This window comes from Dermacentor andersoni, chromosome 6 (genome assembly GCF_023375885.2).
Source record: "Dermacentor andersoni chromosome 6, qqDerAnde1_hic_scaffold, whole genome shotgun sequence".
In the NCBI taxonomy this organism is placed as follows: domain Eukaryota; kingdom Metazoa; phylum Arthropoda; class Arachnida; order Ixodida; family Ixodidae; genus Dermacentor; species Dermacentor andersoni.
Window position 1 is genome coordinate 114,341,450 of NC_092819.1, and position 17,093 is coordinate 114,358,542.

General features: G+C 43.0%; 1 long non-coding RNA gene across 1 annotated transcript; it reads right to left on the reverse strand.

The window, feature by feature from the left end:
- Positions 1 to 873: 873 nt before the first annotated feature.
- LOC140218787 (uncharacterized) lies at positions 874 to 14,842 on the reverse strand. Its single transcript, XR_011894972.1, has 3 exons — positions 14,818 to 14,842; positions 3,242 to 3,328; positions 874 to 1,196 (listed from the first exon to the last, which is right to left on the reverse strand). It is a non-coding gene; the product is annotated as an uncharacterized lncRNA (long non-coding RNA).
- Between the last annotated feature and the right edge of the window lie 2,251 nt (positions 14,843 to 17,093).

Here is a 17,093-nt window from a genome sequence, read left to right on the forward strand (position 1 = left end):
CCACGTGATAACTTCCCATATTGTCACTTCTGTTGTATTCCCGCTAAACAAGGTGTTTCTCCTACGTCGTACCAAGCCGTAAAAGAAGTAGGTGTTTAATACGAAAGCGTAACCAACTTTGCATTGTTCACTGCCCTCTTGAGCAGCTGAAAGCATGTTTTTATCACTCCAAACTTAGGTATATATACAGCAACAAATATTTATTCAAAGTTTAAAGTATCGCTCTGATCGCTAAATTTGCAAACGAAAAGTAGTAGGGTTTATTCAGAACAACCCATATAATTTACTTCCTCGATGATAGCATGTCCCGTTTGGTGATGTAGATATATCCGCGTATGTATATAATACCATTCTCAAGTGCGAAGGTACCAAAAATACCACGTTGTTCCTGGACAGTTTAACAACGTTGATTGCTTCATTGATTATTGATATTTTTACGTATTCTTGATGATGCTGTTATTAGGTAAATGTTAAAGACCATCCATTTGTGATGGATTTTTACTGAAATTTGCATCCAGCAGCAGCCTTACTCCCGCAGTACCACAACTAATTAGTGAGATAAAGCCCTAACTGTGCTGACGTAATCCCAACTGATTAAAGCGAGAACCTCATAACTCATCGCTGCATTTCTTTTTGACACAAAACTGAAGAATGTTAGTATGAAGCGGTGTTCACACGCTAAAAGAACTATTGAACGAATCAGTCGAGTGAACCATCTAATTAAAAACGCGCTAAAATCAAATAAAAACAGTAATAAGTCTACTTTTCCAGTATTCTTGGAACACATTTGTAAAAATTAGTACAAAAAAGAATCCGGACGCTCAAACGTATGTAAAGCTTTCTACATGGGAGAAACTTACTGGTAAACGCGAGGGCTGGTACGAAGCTCACAGCTCCAGTAAATTCTACCACTTTCTCTTCGTCTCCCTCTTTCGCGCATGGTCCTGTCCAAATACTATTTTAGTACTTTCCGCAATATGCCATGCTACAGAACTAATTGTAAGTTGAAATATCCTGTAAAGACGTGGCCCTTTTTTTCTAACAAGGCACTAAGTGTTATTATTTATTAAGTGTTTAAAAACTGCAAACGTCCTTGTTGTAGTATGTATACCCTACTCCACAGGCTTTCTTGAAAGCATCTTTGCAGCGTTGTGGAACAGGGTCCAGGAATCCGAGTTCGACCCAAAGCATGCACTCTGGAAAAAAAAACGGCATTGTCTAAAGTTATCGTTGACTCTACGTTGTACGGTAATGATAATGTATAGCACAAATGATGGCATTCCATAGTATACTCAGGGTTGAACACAGTCAGACAGACGTGGGAAAAAGCAAGCTATTAGGAAACGAAAATGTGAAGCACGCTATAATGCATAATGATCACAGTTTGCGCTCAGCCCTTTTAACTGAAACCAAACATTGTAGCCTCTGCTGTAACACACGAAGTGACCAAGCAGGACTGCTTATATTTTACTCCGGGAGTACCTTGAAGGCTCGCTCAACCTGTAAAAGATATCGATAATGGTGGCGTGAATAAGGGAAATATAGAACCTATGAATTTAACGCCGACACTGAATTTATCAACGATCTCATATCTGATTTCTACTGCGCAAGCATTCCTATTTTCCTGATGCCGCGTCAAAAGCATGTAGCGTCTGTAATGCCTATAATATAACGGAATAAGCTCGTGATGCTAAAATTGGCCTTCATACGTATCCGTCAGGAATGCTCTTGCGACGAACTAGTATATCCTTGAAATGTTGCTGGTCACCGAGCGTCCTTGTATAGTGCTCCTAAAGATGTATGTGACAGTGTGCACGGTGTCCGCTGGGCTCGGTCATTTTACTGCAGCAGCTTGAGAATCCTGTCAACGTGACTTTCACTGTGTTATTACATTCAATCTATTACGGCGTACCTGGGCACTTCCGCTCAAGAACGGCAAGTGGTAGCACTGCGCTCTCAGACCATTTTACTATGCTACCATCTCTCATAGCGCAGGAGAGCTTTCGGGATGGCGTCTTCAAATGACAGTGGTCCGCCTTCATGTTAATTGTTGCACATTTCTCGTCGCCTTCAATCGTTTCCCCTTCGGAGCCATATGCAATACTGGGTACCGCCATTCGGTACCCAGTGACATTAACTCCGGTTGCAGGGGAGGAACCAGCCATCTCAACGGCGCATGAAGCTGAAATCATTCTCAGGAGTTCACAATTGCTGACATAAGGTTAACAGCATGTGAATGTTCTTGAGTGCGGCTACTACAATTCGCGGTGCGGTAAACGCCACAACTGTAATTTACAAATAATTACAAAGAAAAATTAAAATTTTGAGGCTATGGATACATTTCACTAAATTTAGAAGCCCAAACAAGCGTGCTGAAGGAGTTAATCTGATGACTGATTACTACGACCTAAAACATGGTGCAGAAAGACGGTTGATAAAGATAATATGGCGACGAAATGAATGTCTACAATATAAATAAGCGCACTTTCGACGTTCCTTCTCTTTATTCACTTAGGTACGCCCAGGTGGCGCAGAATTCGTTTTCGCACATATTACGAAGCTATAGGGACCGATAACTGATAAATAGTGAAATGTGGTCGAAGCCTACATCAAAACTTTGAGTGTTCAACAACGATATAAAATATGCCACAGATACAAGAAATTAGCGTTCTTGCATTGAAGAGAACTGGGGGGAGCTTATGTATTTGAATGGGTGTCATCAAAATATTCACACCTCTCACATAAAAACATGCCGTTGTAAACGTATACACATATCTTAACCTTGCAGAGTTGGCAGCATTATATTTTCCGTAGCAATAGATTTTTAAAGAATTGCCGCTTTACCATTGACTCACGTATTTACAATTCAGGCTTATTAGGTATAATGCGATAAGGACAAGTAACTTGAAAAATGCTAGGATAGGACAGGATAGGGATAACTTCAATAAAGTGCCGGCAAACGACGGTTTAACGCTATTAGTTGTCTTTCAGTGTTTGTGGATTCGAACATTATTATCTCATCTGAAATGAGATCGGGTAAGATAGAACTGGCAAACATGGAATAATTTTGTTTTTGTTTCAGTGGTGGCGTCGTTATGTATTTATGAGTCAACAACTTATGCCAACAAGTCCCGCTGTTATCAAAGTTCAATGCGCTCAATGTCAAACAAACATTCTCGTATTTCATAGTGAGAGCAAGCTGTCGAGCCACAGGCAGATCAAAAATGGTGGAAGGTCTTACGTTCTGTGTCGTCAGAAGGAATTACGCCAACAAAGCAGGTCCTGTAGTCAGTGTAACGAAGCACTATAACAAGCGGATTGCTTACATCTGAAAGAGCATTGAAAAGGTGGTTTAATTATGTACCTAAACTAGACACTGTACAGGTTTGGTGCCCCAGCGTTCGCACATTGCTTTATCTCTGCACTGCTTCTTCTGTAAGAACATACGTTTGGACAAGGGAAACAGCTTTTGCCCAGCCCTAAGGCAAATTGTGTTATTGAAATGCATTTTTAACGAGAACTACACATTTATCATCATGAATTGAAGCTTCTGCAATACATCAGCTGCACTGATTTGTTTAATTATTACAGGGCCTCTAACGGTTCTCAAAGTCTACCTAAACTCGTTCAAATAAAAACAAGTAAAGGTTCAAGAGCAATGTTTAAAAGCGCTTAGGGTGACACCAACTGACATATTGTAATTGTAGAATTTTCGTCGTTTAAAATGCCTAAACGGGGCATACATGATTTCTCACGTTACATTAAAAAAATAAACGCGAAAGCAGGGTAACAGGGGGGTGACCGGTCCTGATAACAGAAAAAGAAAAACGCTTCAACCAGCACAGCCGCCAACGTTTGTATATAGCACGCATTGACATAGGCTTATACATAAACAGCCATAAGAATTAACAGACAGAGAGAAAAAGTAGGCTAGGTGTCGAAATTTTGCAAGGGTAGCAACAGGAAAAATTTCGGCAGAACCGACCTCACGAAGACTACCATCCTTATTGCGTTTGTCATTACATCAATATCTTGACACAAAGCTTTGTCACCATTGAAGCAAGTTATGTATAAGCTTTTTACTGCACCCACACTATTTCGCACTTTGGATGGATGGACGTTATGAGCGTCCCCTTTGGAACGGGGTGGTGGGTTGCGCCACCAAGCTCTTGCTATTATACTGCCTAATGTCCTACCTATGTTAAAGAATAAAAAAAATAAAAAAGGAAACTTCCTATGAAGACTCGGCGCCATCTAGCGCCGCAACCGCGAAGTCCACGTCTCGCCTCTCAAATGCATGGTGCAGCGGGGCATGCGAACTCTTAGAAACGCGTCATGCTGAAACTGGGCACCTCTCTGTTTCTGGACATGCTGCAGCGTATAGTGATGCTGTTAAATAGTCTATGCGTAGCCTCAGGTACAAGAAGCATGGCTCTACAGCACCTGCGAACGTTGAGAGTTGTTCGTTCGATTGCCGCCCACCTTCTGGCACATACTCAGTGAACCAAGTTGGCGAGAGGTTCATTGAAGAACGGCACATAACACCGTTCATTCATAACGCTAAAGCATTGGCAAGAAATACGTTCACTGAAAAGTTGCGCGTACCCAGTGCATTTGCGGCGCAGCCATGATGTTAGTTGACTCTTATGAAATATTATGACGTGGTTTGGCTCTGTTCAGCATCGGTAAAATTCAAGTGAATTTTTTTTTTCGTCAACGTAGCTGGCCATGTTGCCAGAGGCATATACCTAGTTTCCCATGTTGACATCAAAGAGGTTCATTGAAGGCCAGGACATACAAAGTGGCACCCAGTGCTCCATGTCAGCGTCAAATATTTCTTTTAACATTGGTACCTACACAGTAGGGCATCTACAGCTACGTACGATGACGTGAAAGAGGTTCGTTGAAGATCGGCACATGTGCACACATTGGCACATACTCAGTGACCCAATTTTACCGATGGTTGATTTGGAACTCTGTTCCAACAGCGCAGCCGCCTGATGCTACCCATTCGACCATGAACTACACAGAGACCCAGGTAGGCGGTGAAAGCGGTTAGATACGTGCGTACCCAGTCCTCGGAAGACGCTTGAAGTGTCTTAAGAATACTAACGCATTAAATACCCATGCATGGTACACCGGATACAGCAAAATTATTGCACACTGTCGCGAATGCGTCAGAAATGTGGGCTGTTGCTACAAGTACGTTGGGCGTACTTTGGCAACTTTTTTTATAGGTACATTAAACGCAAACGGCAGTGTTTTTCATGGAAGTGCTACCAACGTTTCTTGCCTGTTTTGTCTTGTTTCGCATTAGGATTCGTCTGCAACAAGCACGCTGAAACGCTAAATACATGCTGCTCTCGCATCAGCGTTTAATTTTGGTGTTATGGTGCAGAATGCCTGTTCTGCGTAGCCCACGCTTATCGGCGCGCTCACGAGTGCTGTAAGAACTGCCGCACCTGCTTCTATAGCGTGGATGCACGCTTTCACTGTAAGAAAACCGCGTTCTATTCGATGCCTTTTGACGCGGTGCTAAGACAACGTGCGCATATCACAAATAAAGCAATGCTGCAATTACGCTTTGATACCAATTTCCTCTATGATTGGTGCAAATGAGTTCGTGTTGCCGTAATTCACAATTACGAAGATGTCGAAGCCAAAAATGAAATCCCTAATGTAACAGAATAGTAAACTTACGAAAGCAGAAAAGATCAAGTCTTCACCATAGAGTTACCTCTGCTGGCCGCTCTTCAAGTCGTGTGCAGTTGTGATTCGCAAACAGGCGCAGTGTACCGTTTGCTTTATCGCTCAACGCAGTTGTGTCTTGACGCTTCCTCAGGTGACTGCTTTGATCACACAGCTAGGAAGACGACTTAAAAGAAGAGGTTGTGCGACTTACGGAGTCGTATAAGAAGTCCTTGTGATGTGTACATTTACACGCAATTTAGCGGCCTCACTACAATGTAGCCCTCTTTGATGCTGGTGTGCTTACATCTTGCACTGAATGCTGTATAGACGGCCGCAAACGTGTTTGACAGCACACGTAGAGTCTCCCACTTTATTGGTAAACAGTGTGAAGGCTGAGTGCTCGTTCACTAACGGAATATGCAGCTGTTCCGAGTTCAATACATCATAGAATAAAGGTCAGAGTAGAACGTACGTAAAGCGCACAGAAACTGGTCTTTATAAAAAGTGGGATCAAGATGAAATTTTCCCGACAGTACGCTGAACAGTTCGCAGTCAGCAAGGTAATATTTTAGAAACGGAAACTATAGCACGCCGGCCTTTTGTTATTACGCAACGCAGCCTCAGCAACGTTCGATTGCAACGCTGCATACCAGGGTAAAGTACCAATTCACTAATCTTTAACGCATAAATATTCTCATAGTTCTTCTCACACATTATTGGGGCTATCCATGTATCCATGTGTGTATCCATCAATGTATCTAATCCTTTTGCCGCCTATCGGGTTCACTGGGTAATCCCTGGTCGAATGGGTAGTGCGTCGGGCTGTTTTCCTTAGTAAAGAGGGTTCAATACCAAATATCGCACGAACTTGGGTCACTCAGTATGACCAAGAGGTACATACGTGCCGCTCTTCAACGAACCTCTAAAGCTCTGAAATGGGTCAGTGTACATGCGGGACTAGGCAGCCACCGCTGTCCGAGGAAACTCACACACCGACTTGGAGCACTGGTCATGTTCTGGTTCGGCTGTGCTGCTCTGCAATGAAACTCTTGGTGCCAACTTGGGTCTCCGGTTATGTGCGCTAGGCGTGTGCCACTCTTAGAAGACTGTATTAGATGTCAACTTGTTTTAACATGTACGAATGGGTACGCAAAAGTAACTGGGATTCTTTTTCAATAGCTACGTATTTATTTGTCTATCTATTACAAAACCTCATCACCTTGAAGGTACTCTTCGTTACATTTACTAAATTTGTACAATCTGTGATTGTATTCTTGAAAACATTTTTCAAGCTCGTCAATTTAGATGACCTACTAGCTCCTCTCTCTCTTTTTTCCCCTCGCATCTACTACGTCATGAAATAACAGTCCTGTCATGTCATGTCGAGGAAACAAAAAGAGTCGGAAGGAGCGAGCTCACGTGAGTAAGCGGTGCTGTCACCTGACCTCGCCCCGAGTGACATGTTTTGCTTTCTCGGATGAAGAATGGCATGAGAGGACTGCTATTTAATGACGTCGGAGATTTGAGGGAAAAAACGAGAGAAGACCTACTAGGCCATCAAAACAAACTAGTATGAAAGATGTTTCGAAAAATCCTATCGCAGATTGGACAAATATATGAAGTTTTATTATTAACTGTTACAAGCGTTCTTGGGCCATTACTATTTATAATATACAATTATGACTTACCCAACAACATTTCCTCACACGCGCCCATTTTAGCATACGACAGCATTCTTTATCGTTCCATCAAATGTGGCAATGATCATACAATCCTCCGAAAGGATCTAAAACTTGCTTCTCTTTGGTGTGACGATTGGCTGATGAAGCTTAACATTTCTAAATGTAAAATTATCTTTTTTAGCCGCAAGCATACTAAATCTACGTTTATTTAACACATAAATAACATGACTATTTTGCATGATACTCAAAATAAATGTCTTGGTGTTAACCTAACTTTGACACTTTCGGGGTCAACGCACATTGAATACATATGCGCCAATGCTTTGAGATCATTGGGGCACATAAGACGCGTGTTGCATAAATCTACTAAATACATTCGTAAACTAGCTTAACTAATACTTGCTCGACCGCAGCTTGAATATGCTGCTTCCATCTGCTCTCCCCTTCAAAAATATCTGATCGAAAAACTCTAATCGGTTCAGAATAGGCCTGCATGTTTTATTTCACGTTGTTACAAATATAACAAAAGCATAACAGAAATTAAACTTGTCCTCTCACTACAGCCCTTGCATGATCGTACTGATATTGCCCTGCTATCATTATTTTATAAATATGTTCATAATCCAGCGCCATCAGTTCTGCCTCATGAAACTCCTCATTGCAGGTCACAGTGGTTGTACGATCAGTTCGATTTCATGCTCATCAACGGAAAGACTAATTTATTTAACTACTCCGCTCTTCCAAAAGCCATTCGCCTTTCTAACAATCTTTCTAACGTCATTACTTAAGAGAGTGACCAGAAAAATTTGCGGCATCTTCGAACATTGCATTTTTAAAACTCTACATAACCTAACGTACGTAACGAAACGAGTTATTTTTTTTTTCCATTATTATTGTGCTACTATCCCTTAAGCACTGTTTTGTTATTACCAACTATGTACAACTCGCTCTGTAAATCTACTGATTATACTTTAATTTGTGAACGTTTCTTGTTCAGTGAGCTGACGCGTTTAAAAGCATTCGGTTTGTCCATTGTACAATATTAACGCCAGATTACGGTATGTTAGCGGTATGTTCTTACAGTGTATTTTTGTATATGTATTCGCATATGTATTCTAATTACTGTTCAATATTTCAGTGTACGCTCCCCTCTTACACAATGCCTCTAGAAGCCTGTAAGGTAACCTAAAATAAATAAATAATAGTAATGGAGAGTACATTAGAGATGATGAGCTTGTCTTGTAGAAAAATGAATAAATACGTAGCTTTTTAAGAGTAATTCCAGTGACTTTTGGGTACCCCGTCGTATGTGCCACTGGAAGACTGCAGCTCTCCAGTGAGGAGAAAGATTTCTTGCGTTTCGCCGATGCTGAGCTGAATCGAGCGCGAGAGACAGAGACTAACGAAGGAAGATACACACGGCGCTGACTTTTAACAATTTTATTGGTGAAGCGAAGAGCATGTGCAGTGTGGACACACGTGTAGAAGGAGCGGCTAGTCATATCGATGACTAGCAAAAGCAATTTACTTTCCATGTACTGATCATGCGCTAGGCACATGGGCAAGGTTTAAAATACATTCAGGTACGTCATCTTCCTCTATGATAGCGCAATTGGCGGGAGCCTGACACACAAGCTATCAAGCGTTCAACTGTGGTATGCTTGAATAATTTCGTTCGTCAGCTGCGAGCTGTGCTTAGATATCACCTCGCAATGCTCAGAGAGAGGCACGCAGCCGCTGTCCCGCGAGTAAATTTCATGGTGACCTGGAACTATGAGGTTTCATACAATAATTACTAGGGGCAACTCTGGCGCCAGTGTCTACGGGAGCTGCAATGAGAGCGGTTCATCCAGCGGGGGAATTATCGCAAATACATGTATTTGCCTAAACTTCGTCCTTATAGCTTCAAACGGCTTCTTGACTCTGTAAGCTAGCCATCTTCAACAAGTACGGCGTAATAAATCTATAAATAAACATTATTAAAATTATCGGACGGCAGTTATTGAACACCGGACTTCTAGCACAGTGGCCCGATATTGAAGCCATTATGCCACGCACGCTTGCATCGACAAATGACATACAATTAAAACGCACTCATGAATTTATCGCGCGCTAGCCATTGCTTTAAGAGGTTTGACGCATTTAGATTTGGCCACCTCGACAAGCTGATCCGTTTCAATTAGCAGCATTTCGGCGTGTTCCCAGAGTTTTCTTTATTTCGAAAAGGTATAGATTGCTCTGAAGAAGGGTACGCTTTAGGGCTGGTTGGTTCGTGATTACGAGCAGTAAGGAGCCGTAAACAACAGGACAAGGAGAGGGACGCAGACAACAGCGTTGACTAACAACCAAGTGTCTTTATTCTTTCAGTTAGCACATATATACTGCGCCGCTATGGCTGAAATTTAATGCAATGAAGGCGTAATATGCGCAATAAACAAAGCGACAAGAACGTCTGAACCCAGAAGCGCGAAGATCGGGCAAATCCCTGTACTTCCCATCATTCCCATGGTGACTAAACGATTGCAGCGCCAGAGTTCCCTTTAGTAATTATTTTAGGAAACTCTGGGCCTTGAACCGTGTTGCCCACATTCTTGTAATGTTGCGTTGACTCTCCAGCCTACTGCAACCCGTGTACTGCGGTGGCAGTCAGGTATGCTCGTTTCACTCGCTCTAATATAGCTGGTGGCGTGTTGTTCGGATATGCAAGATTCTGAGTTTCGAATTGCAACGCGAGGCACGCCTATGCCACCATAGCCTCTAACGGCAGCTTCAGCCTTAGGAAAAGGCCGTTCACAGAAAAAATAACTGCCGTGAGTTGTCTGCGCCTGCTGACAGAACTGCTGAATTCCTGTGGCTGCGTACGCTCCTCTAAGCAGAAGCCGCTGCTTCTGAGCAACCGTGTGAAACCGTACGTCGCGTGGTACTTCCAGAAAAAGTGCGCCAGGTTTTATGTATTGGACCGGAGTTCCCTGTGGAACCTCGCAAAACACCGCCGGAACTGCTTCCCCTTCGTCCGACAAGTTGCTCGACTTATCCCGGAGTCAGACAGGCGTGTTTCTGATGGTATGGACGCGTTGTGACACTGTAAGCCGCCCAGTAGTGTCTTGCCCACTATGGATGTAGCGTATCTCTTGAAAGCACCTTTTACCTTCCTACAGAGAAGGTGACTTCGCCGTTTTGCCTTCGATCATGTTTAACAATAAGGTCATTCTGGTAATTAATTCATTTTTTAAACATAACGATTGCATTTTCCTTTCGAGAGTAAAATTCGAAGTAAAACGAGTTTGCAACGCTCCTAAATTAGACCGAATTTATAGTTAACTCTAAAGGGCTAAGTTTGGACATCACTTTTACCGCTGAGACGCAAGAAATTGACTGGTCTTTGGGGGTATTCGTTATGGAAAATGGGAAGAGGCAGGAATCTGGTCGCCAAGTTCTTACAAGAGAAGTTTAACCTGCTAACGATTGACGATGCTTTCCTAGTTAGAGGCGCTGACGCAGTGGTTGTTTTTTACAAGGCAACAATAGGGGATCGAAAGCTTTGTTGACTGATTTTAAACATGTATATTACTATGCTCCGCATGACCAGCTGCTTCAGCACTTAGAATAATGTATTGACACCTTTGGGTCGCATTAGTTCCAGAACACATCGTGTTTCGGTCAGCGGTATTCTTGAACTGTTGACGTTCTATTTAAAGTCAACGTTTGCTTCTTGGAAAGACCGAGATTTCATTCAAAAAAGTACTGTTTGCATCGATTCATGCTTGGCACCGGTCCTGAGTGACATATATTTCATACGCAGGGGCCCGACATCTAAACGTAGCTTACCATGTCTCTCGTTACTAAAGTGTTTATGTTGGTTGACGATTTTTGAGCGGCTATTGATTGTTCGGGTACCAAATTTGAATAGGTTGGGCTTAAACTTCTGGGTACGTTTAGAGAACACTTGCATCCACTGAAACTTACGCGCGAGATACCTTCTGATTATGTTTTAAAATTTTTAGACCTAAAGCTATGCTTTTCGAGCAGGGATTTGTACTGGCACTTTGATCGAAAATGTCGAAAACATCTTTCGTCTTTCCACTAAACACACTTAAAAGTGGTGGAAATAGGTAATAATACTGGTGTCCTTATTAGCGCTATAAGAAAGTCTTATATCCACACAATGCAACGAAGTTTCCTGGTTCAGGTCATGTGTTAACATGTTTAATATTTGTTTTAATACCTCTAATGGTATATAATACGGCTTTATTATCTACTGTACCAGAAAACCTTCTTCATCAGTTCAAATATGGTGCGCAAGCTAAGCCACGACGCTCCAACTGAAAAGAACAGCGTTGCTGTCCTCTTACTTACACAACGTATCGCATAGGCTAAAGATGATCCCACAGCGCACTGGCATTTTCCTTTTTTAGCTTTGCAAAGGGCTATCCAAGATTTGTAAGCTTGTGGATTTTCCAGCATCCAGCCGAGTTCAATGCTCTGTGAAACATAGAATGTGCTTTGTGCCCTGTGCCACCACCGTGGTTAACCTGATTCTGCTGTTCAGCGGGGAGAAATATATACGACAAACAGACAGCCGCCTGAACGATCATTGAAGGGAGCATCAGAACCACGCGCACAACATGGTTCAAGGCCACCTTAGAATTTTCTGCCATGACCGTGGTTGAGTGCCCCTCGGCGAGCGTTGCAAAGCTCGCAGCTGACGCTGACGAGAAATTATAGAAGCGGAACGCATTAAAGTGTTCGAAAGCTCTGTATTAGTTCCTGGTCAATGGCGTTAACACAAAGGGAGATTAGGTATCGCAATCACATTTAAACCTTGCACATGTGCAGTTTGCACATGTTTACATATGTGCAGTTTGCACATGTGCAGATTGCACATGTGCGCATGTGTCTCGCGCATTGTCAATACCTTAGAACGACAGAAAGCTGAGCTAGTTGGTAAGGATTCATTATGCAAAATAGAAGTGAGGCGTGCAGACAGGACACAAGAGTAGAGAAGTGGACAACACAAACGCTGTGGACAACATGAACGGCGTTCGTGTTGTCCACACGCCTCGCTTCTATTTTGCATAATTGTCAATACCTGGCAAGTGATTTGTTCTTCCTAGTCACTGATATGACAGGATTGATAGTCGCCCTTGTTTTCGCGCATGCCCCCGTGCAATATATACATGGTCTTCGTTTCGTCGATAAAGTTGTTGGAAGTCAGCGCCGTGTGTGACCATGTTCATTTATCCTTGTCCATCGCACTGCTATTAATTTAATAGAAACTTCCCGCATTCCCAAGTCCCTACCCTTAGTGGTTATTAGGAAAGTGCCAAGCAGCCATTTAGCTACTGTACACACCTCATGCATAATTCGTTTCCACAATGGCAATATGTTGGGTCGCCATATTGATTCAATTCTAACTCATTACTGTTGACAGTCATCGTCAGATGGGTTCCGCTGAAATTTTGATCATATAATATGGGCTGATGTGACAAATCCTTTTTACTGTCTATACACATTATACCGAACAGCACATGCAATTTACTTCGATATTGCAATGTAACAAGCGTTCACTCATCATGGAAAATTAGTAAACGCTCCAAAAAAATCGGGCTAGTGTATGCTTGTTTGAGGTCTTTAGACACCCTTCTGCTTTTTTCGAGCCTGTAGATCAGAGGGTGCTCGATATCGTTTCGCTCTCAAAAATAAAAATCGCCACACATAATAGGGCTATCTATGCACTTGTCTTTTACGACGCTTTTTCAACCAATTATTTCAGTGTCGGAGGTCTCTGGTTGTTTGCATCTGTTTTCCTTTGGTATTTACCTTTATATTTCGCTATCTGTTTTCTATCTTCTGTGCTCGTCGCGTGTAGGGTCATCCTGTCTTACGTTTTTATTTATTCAAGCGCTTTTCGTCGAGAATATTTCTTCGAAGCTTAAAGCCTATCCTGTTTAGGTGCTTTCTATTTCAGTCCTCGTTACTTTCTGCTGCCCGTAATCATATTAACTGGAGAAGCAATTCTGGAGTGTTTACGCGCCAAAACCATTGTCAGAATAAGAGGCGGGCTTTAGTGGTGTTCGGTGTAATAATTTTGAGAAACTTGGGCATCTTTACTGATGACCCAATGCAGTACACAATTATTGTACCAGATTGAAACGGCAATAAATTGTATTTTGTTTGAAGATAACGAGAAATTTCAGTGTAGCCCCTTCGAAGTTTCGATTGCTCTACCTTTAATACCAGCCGAGCTCGTTCAGTTTTGTATAGTTATTGTTCATGCACATAAACAATTTCTTTTTTAATTTCTTCCAAATTCGGCATTATTTTCGGCATACAACACTGTCTTATTTCTGTATCACCAAACACTTTTAAAGGTTGAACTCTCCCTTCTCTCATTCTGATGTGCTGTTTTATTAGTTTGCTATGAGAACGCCTAATTGATTCGTCTAAATAGTGCTGCGTAGCCTATCACGTTGCAGTTCTTCGACTCTGGGACATACATTAATATACAGTCTACGGGCTTCGTAAAAAACGTGTCTACAACAGAATGACCTGTATAAGGAAGGATTGATGACATACGGGAGGGATTCCTACCTCTTCAGTGTATTGTGGATGCCTCTAGAGCGAAAATAACTATCACAATTTCACCTGTACAACGAACGAATTTAGACCTCCGCTGCGGCTGAATTGTTGCTTTACCACAAAACAGCACGTATGCCTGCACTACTCTCCGCAGACGTCAGTAAGCTATCTGGACCATCAAGAAAAGCAGCGCTAGCGACGTGCTTGATGAGCGTGCAGATCTCAGCGTGTGTTAGGTTCTGCTTCATTGCTCCAAGATATAGGTAACTAGTACACTGCCTGTTCTAAAACACCAGCAGGTTGGACGACTAACGGCTGCGTTGAATTAAATGACGATGCGATGACTTAATCCTAATTGATGACGCATGACGTATTCAAAGCCATGTGTGGCGGAAGTGACGCGAAGGTCAAATACAAACCAAAAACTTTGATGGCAAGAAAGGCGTTAGCGCCAATCAGTGATCTGCAGCATGACCTAGCGGAGCTTCATTGTAGTCTGCCGCGAATCTCCAGCTCAGGGAGGTCTATTGGAGTTGCACATTCCGCCAGAGTAAATGCGCCCCAACCATAGAAGAAAAAAAAATAATTGTGCGAGTTGTTTCACTAAGTCACCGTTGAATTCATGTTCAATCAAGCTTGTCTCTTGTAGAAAATGTTGGAAATACTGTATGTTGAGTAGTGTGGCGTGCGATCATTAAACCAAATGACCTGTGTAACAAAGTATTTGGCATGTCGCAATCACTTTGTTAAGAAGCGTTCGAATATACTACATTTTGGCAACTGCAATGTAAACGAAGAAACAATCCTGAAGGTGATCATCTTAAAAATTTTATCAGCAAAAAGGCTGCTGCTATGTGGATTTTACCTTTGTCGATCACAAGAGTGGCCTTCTCTCGCAAGTGTGGCAAAGCGAAACGCAGGGCGAACCTAGCGAAATTTTTAGAGATTCACAGTGGCGACGGACAGTGTGGTTGGGCAGCTGAGAAGGTGGTGTCGTCCTTTGGTTGTGATATGACATGCCAGTAGGAATTGACGGCTGCTGTCGGAATCGAGGGGGGCGTAACTGAGTTGTGGAAGGCTGCGATTCGGGAAGCATGCAAAGTCGCCACCTGTTTAAAATTGAGACACGTACCTCGGTCACAGTAGATGTTAAATATATTCAGATTATGTGCATCAGTTGGCGGTAGTTAGACTAATACGTAAATCGTAAACTGCCCCCCCCCCCCCAAAAAAAAAAATATTAAGAAAGAAACGGGAGAGTTGAGAGAATGGCGCACACTGGCGCAGCTACTGAGTCTCTTATTTGCTGCAGCCGGTACGCCTGTGCATATGCGCCTGCAATAGGTTCTTGTTTTATTAACAGTCGGTATGTGAATTTTACTTCCAGGGAAAACATAACCTATGATTATTCAGCGGCAGTTCCAGACGACCCAACAAAGTTTCAGGTTGTTACCGACGTCCTGACTCCGTCGGAGACCTCCATCGTTCGCCACACCCTCTATTTGCAAAATTATCATCCTTATGCTGCGCGGAAGACAGCGCTCCTTCGCGGCACAATGCAATTGGGCAAGCAGCGAATGCAACGCCTGGTAATCACACAAAAACTTCTTTATTAGAAAGAACTGATTGAACAAGTCCCGACGCTACAGAAAAGGTCGACCTACGTACTGGTTCAAATCATTTCGTGAACTTATGTTGAGTATATCAGTCTATTCTTCCTTTCTGTTCTTTTTGTACTAGCTATTCACCTATCGCATTTCACGTGCACACAGATCGAGTTCATCTTGTTTAGCGTCGACACTTGGTGCAATATTTTTGTTGTCACCGTTTGACACACTGCAATGTACCGCTGGCTTCGTTTTTCTTGCTTCTATTTTGCGATAGAGCGAGGCGTATGTCCTGCGCGTAGGAAACCCGAATGTTGGAAACATACGCCAAATGCTCAGGCGCCGCATTCGCGTCGGCAGTGGCTCTCCCTGCTTTTTGAACCCTGCTCTTCCCCGTCCCAGAGTCGGGCACTTTGCACTTTCTAATGGAGATCGTAGCAATTTTAGGGTATATACCGCTTGACGGCCGCAAGGCTGCGGGTGACCGTGAAACAGGCACTCATGTCTATAGACTCAAAATAAAATCTTAGCGAAAAATGAACCGATGATTACGATACTCCCTAATGCAAATTTTGAGCACCACTCTGTATGTGTTTTGATTTGTCGATATATTGCCTGGCACGGATAATTTGTCTGGTGCGGGACGTTGCAAACGGAGCAATGTGTGGTGCAATCGCCTCACGACTGCCGACGCATGGGCGGGATTCATAACACTCGCCGCAGACAGACTTCCGCTCATGCAGGGCTTTGTTTTGATAAATGGTATCAGTGGCGTCATCGGATAATAGACGATGCCCGCTACTCTGGCGCTATATCGTAGCCATCATCGTCGCAGAGCACGTAGTGCGTGGCAATACGCTTTTCTTCTCATGCTTGCACCATACACACCTCCTCCACTTTCCGGCTCATGGTTCTGGAGGACCCTCCTGCTCCGCTTTTCTCTTCGCGCTTGCTTTTATATCACGATCTTTCATTCTCCGCTGCGCTCCGCGTTCGTTCTTTCATCATTCGCTATGCTCGTTTGCCGGGTTACGAGAGACGCAAACGTTCGCTGGAGGAATGGGCGCCTAAAAGTGGCCCCCCCAAAATACTGTCATCCTAAAAAACGCCGCCATGTTGCTACCTCTCGTTTCTTTAAAGGGGCCGTCAACCACTCCTCTCCCCCGAGGCTTAGCACAATAACACAGTCAGCGGATACAACACGTGCTGTAGACATCCTAGCCATATTTTGCGGTCGTGCGTGGCATGGTGATGTCGCAAGCTGAGCGCGAAGTCACATTTTTTTGAAACACTATCTTTTCAACAGAATCCTGCTGCCCACTTTTTTCTAGACTCTTTGTTTCGTAATATAGCGAATTTCCATACGCGGCTGCTATTGGCCAATAGCTTACGGGAATTAAAAAGAGTGTTTGGATGAATACGCTGCTACAGTTCTACAAAAAGCTGAAGTAAGCGGAAATGTGCTTTCGAATTTCGATAATAATTACTTCCGGAAGAAGCTGAATATCGTCTGCTCACACTCGGCCACGGTCAC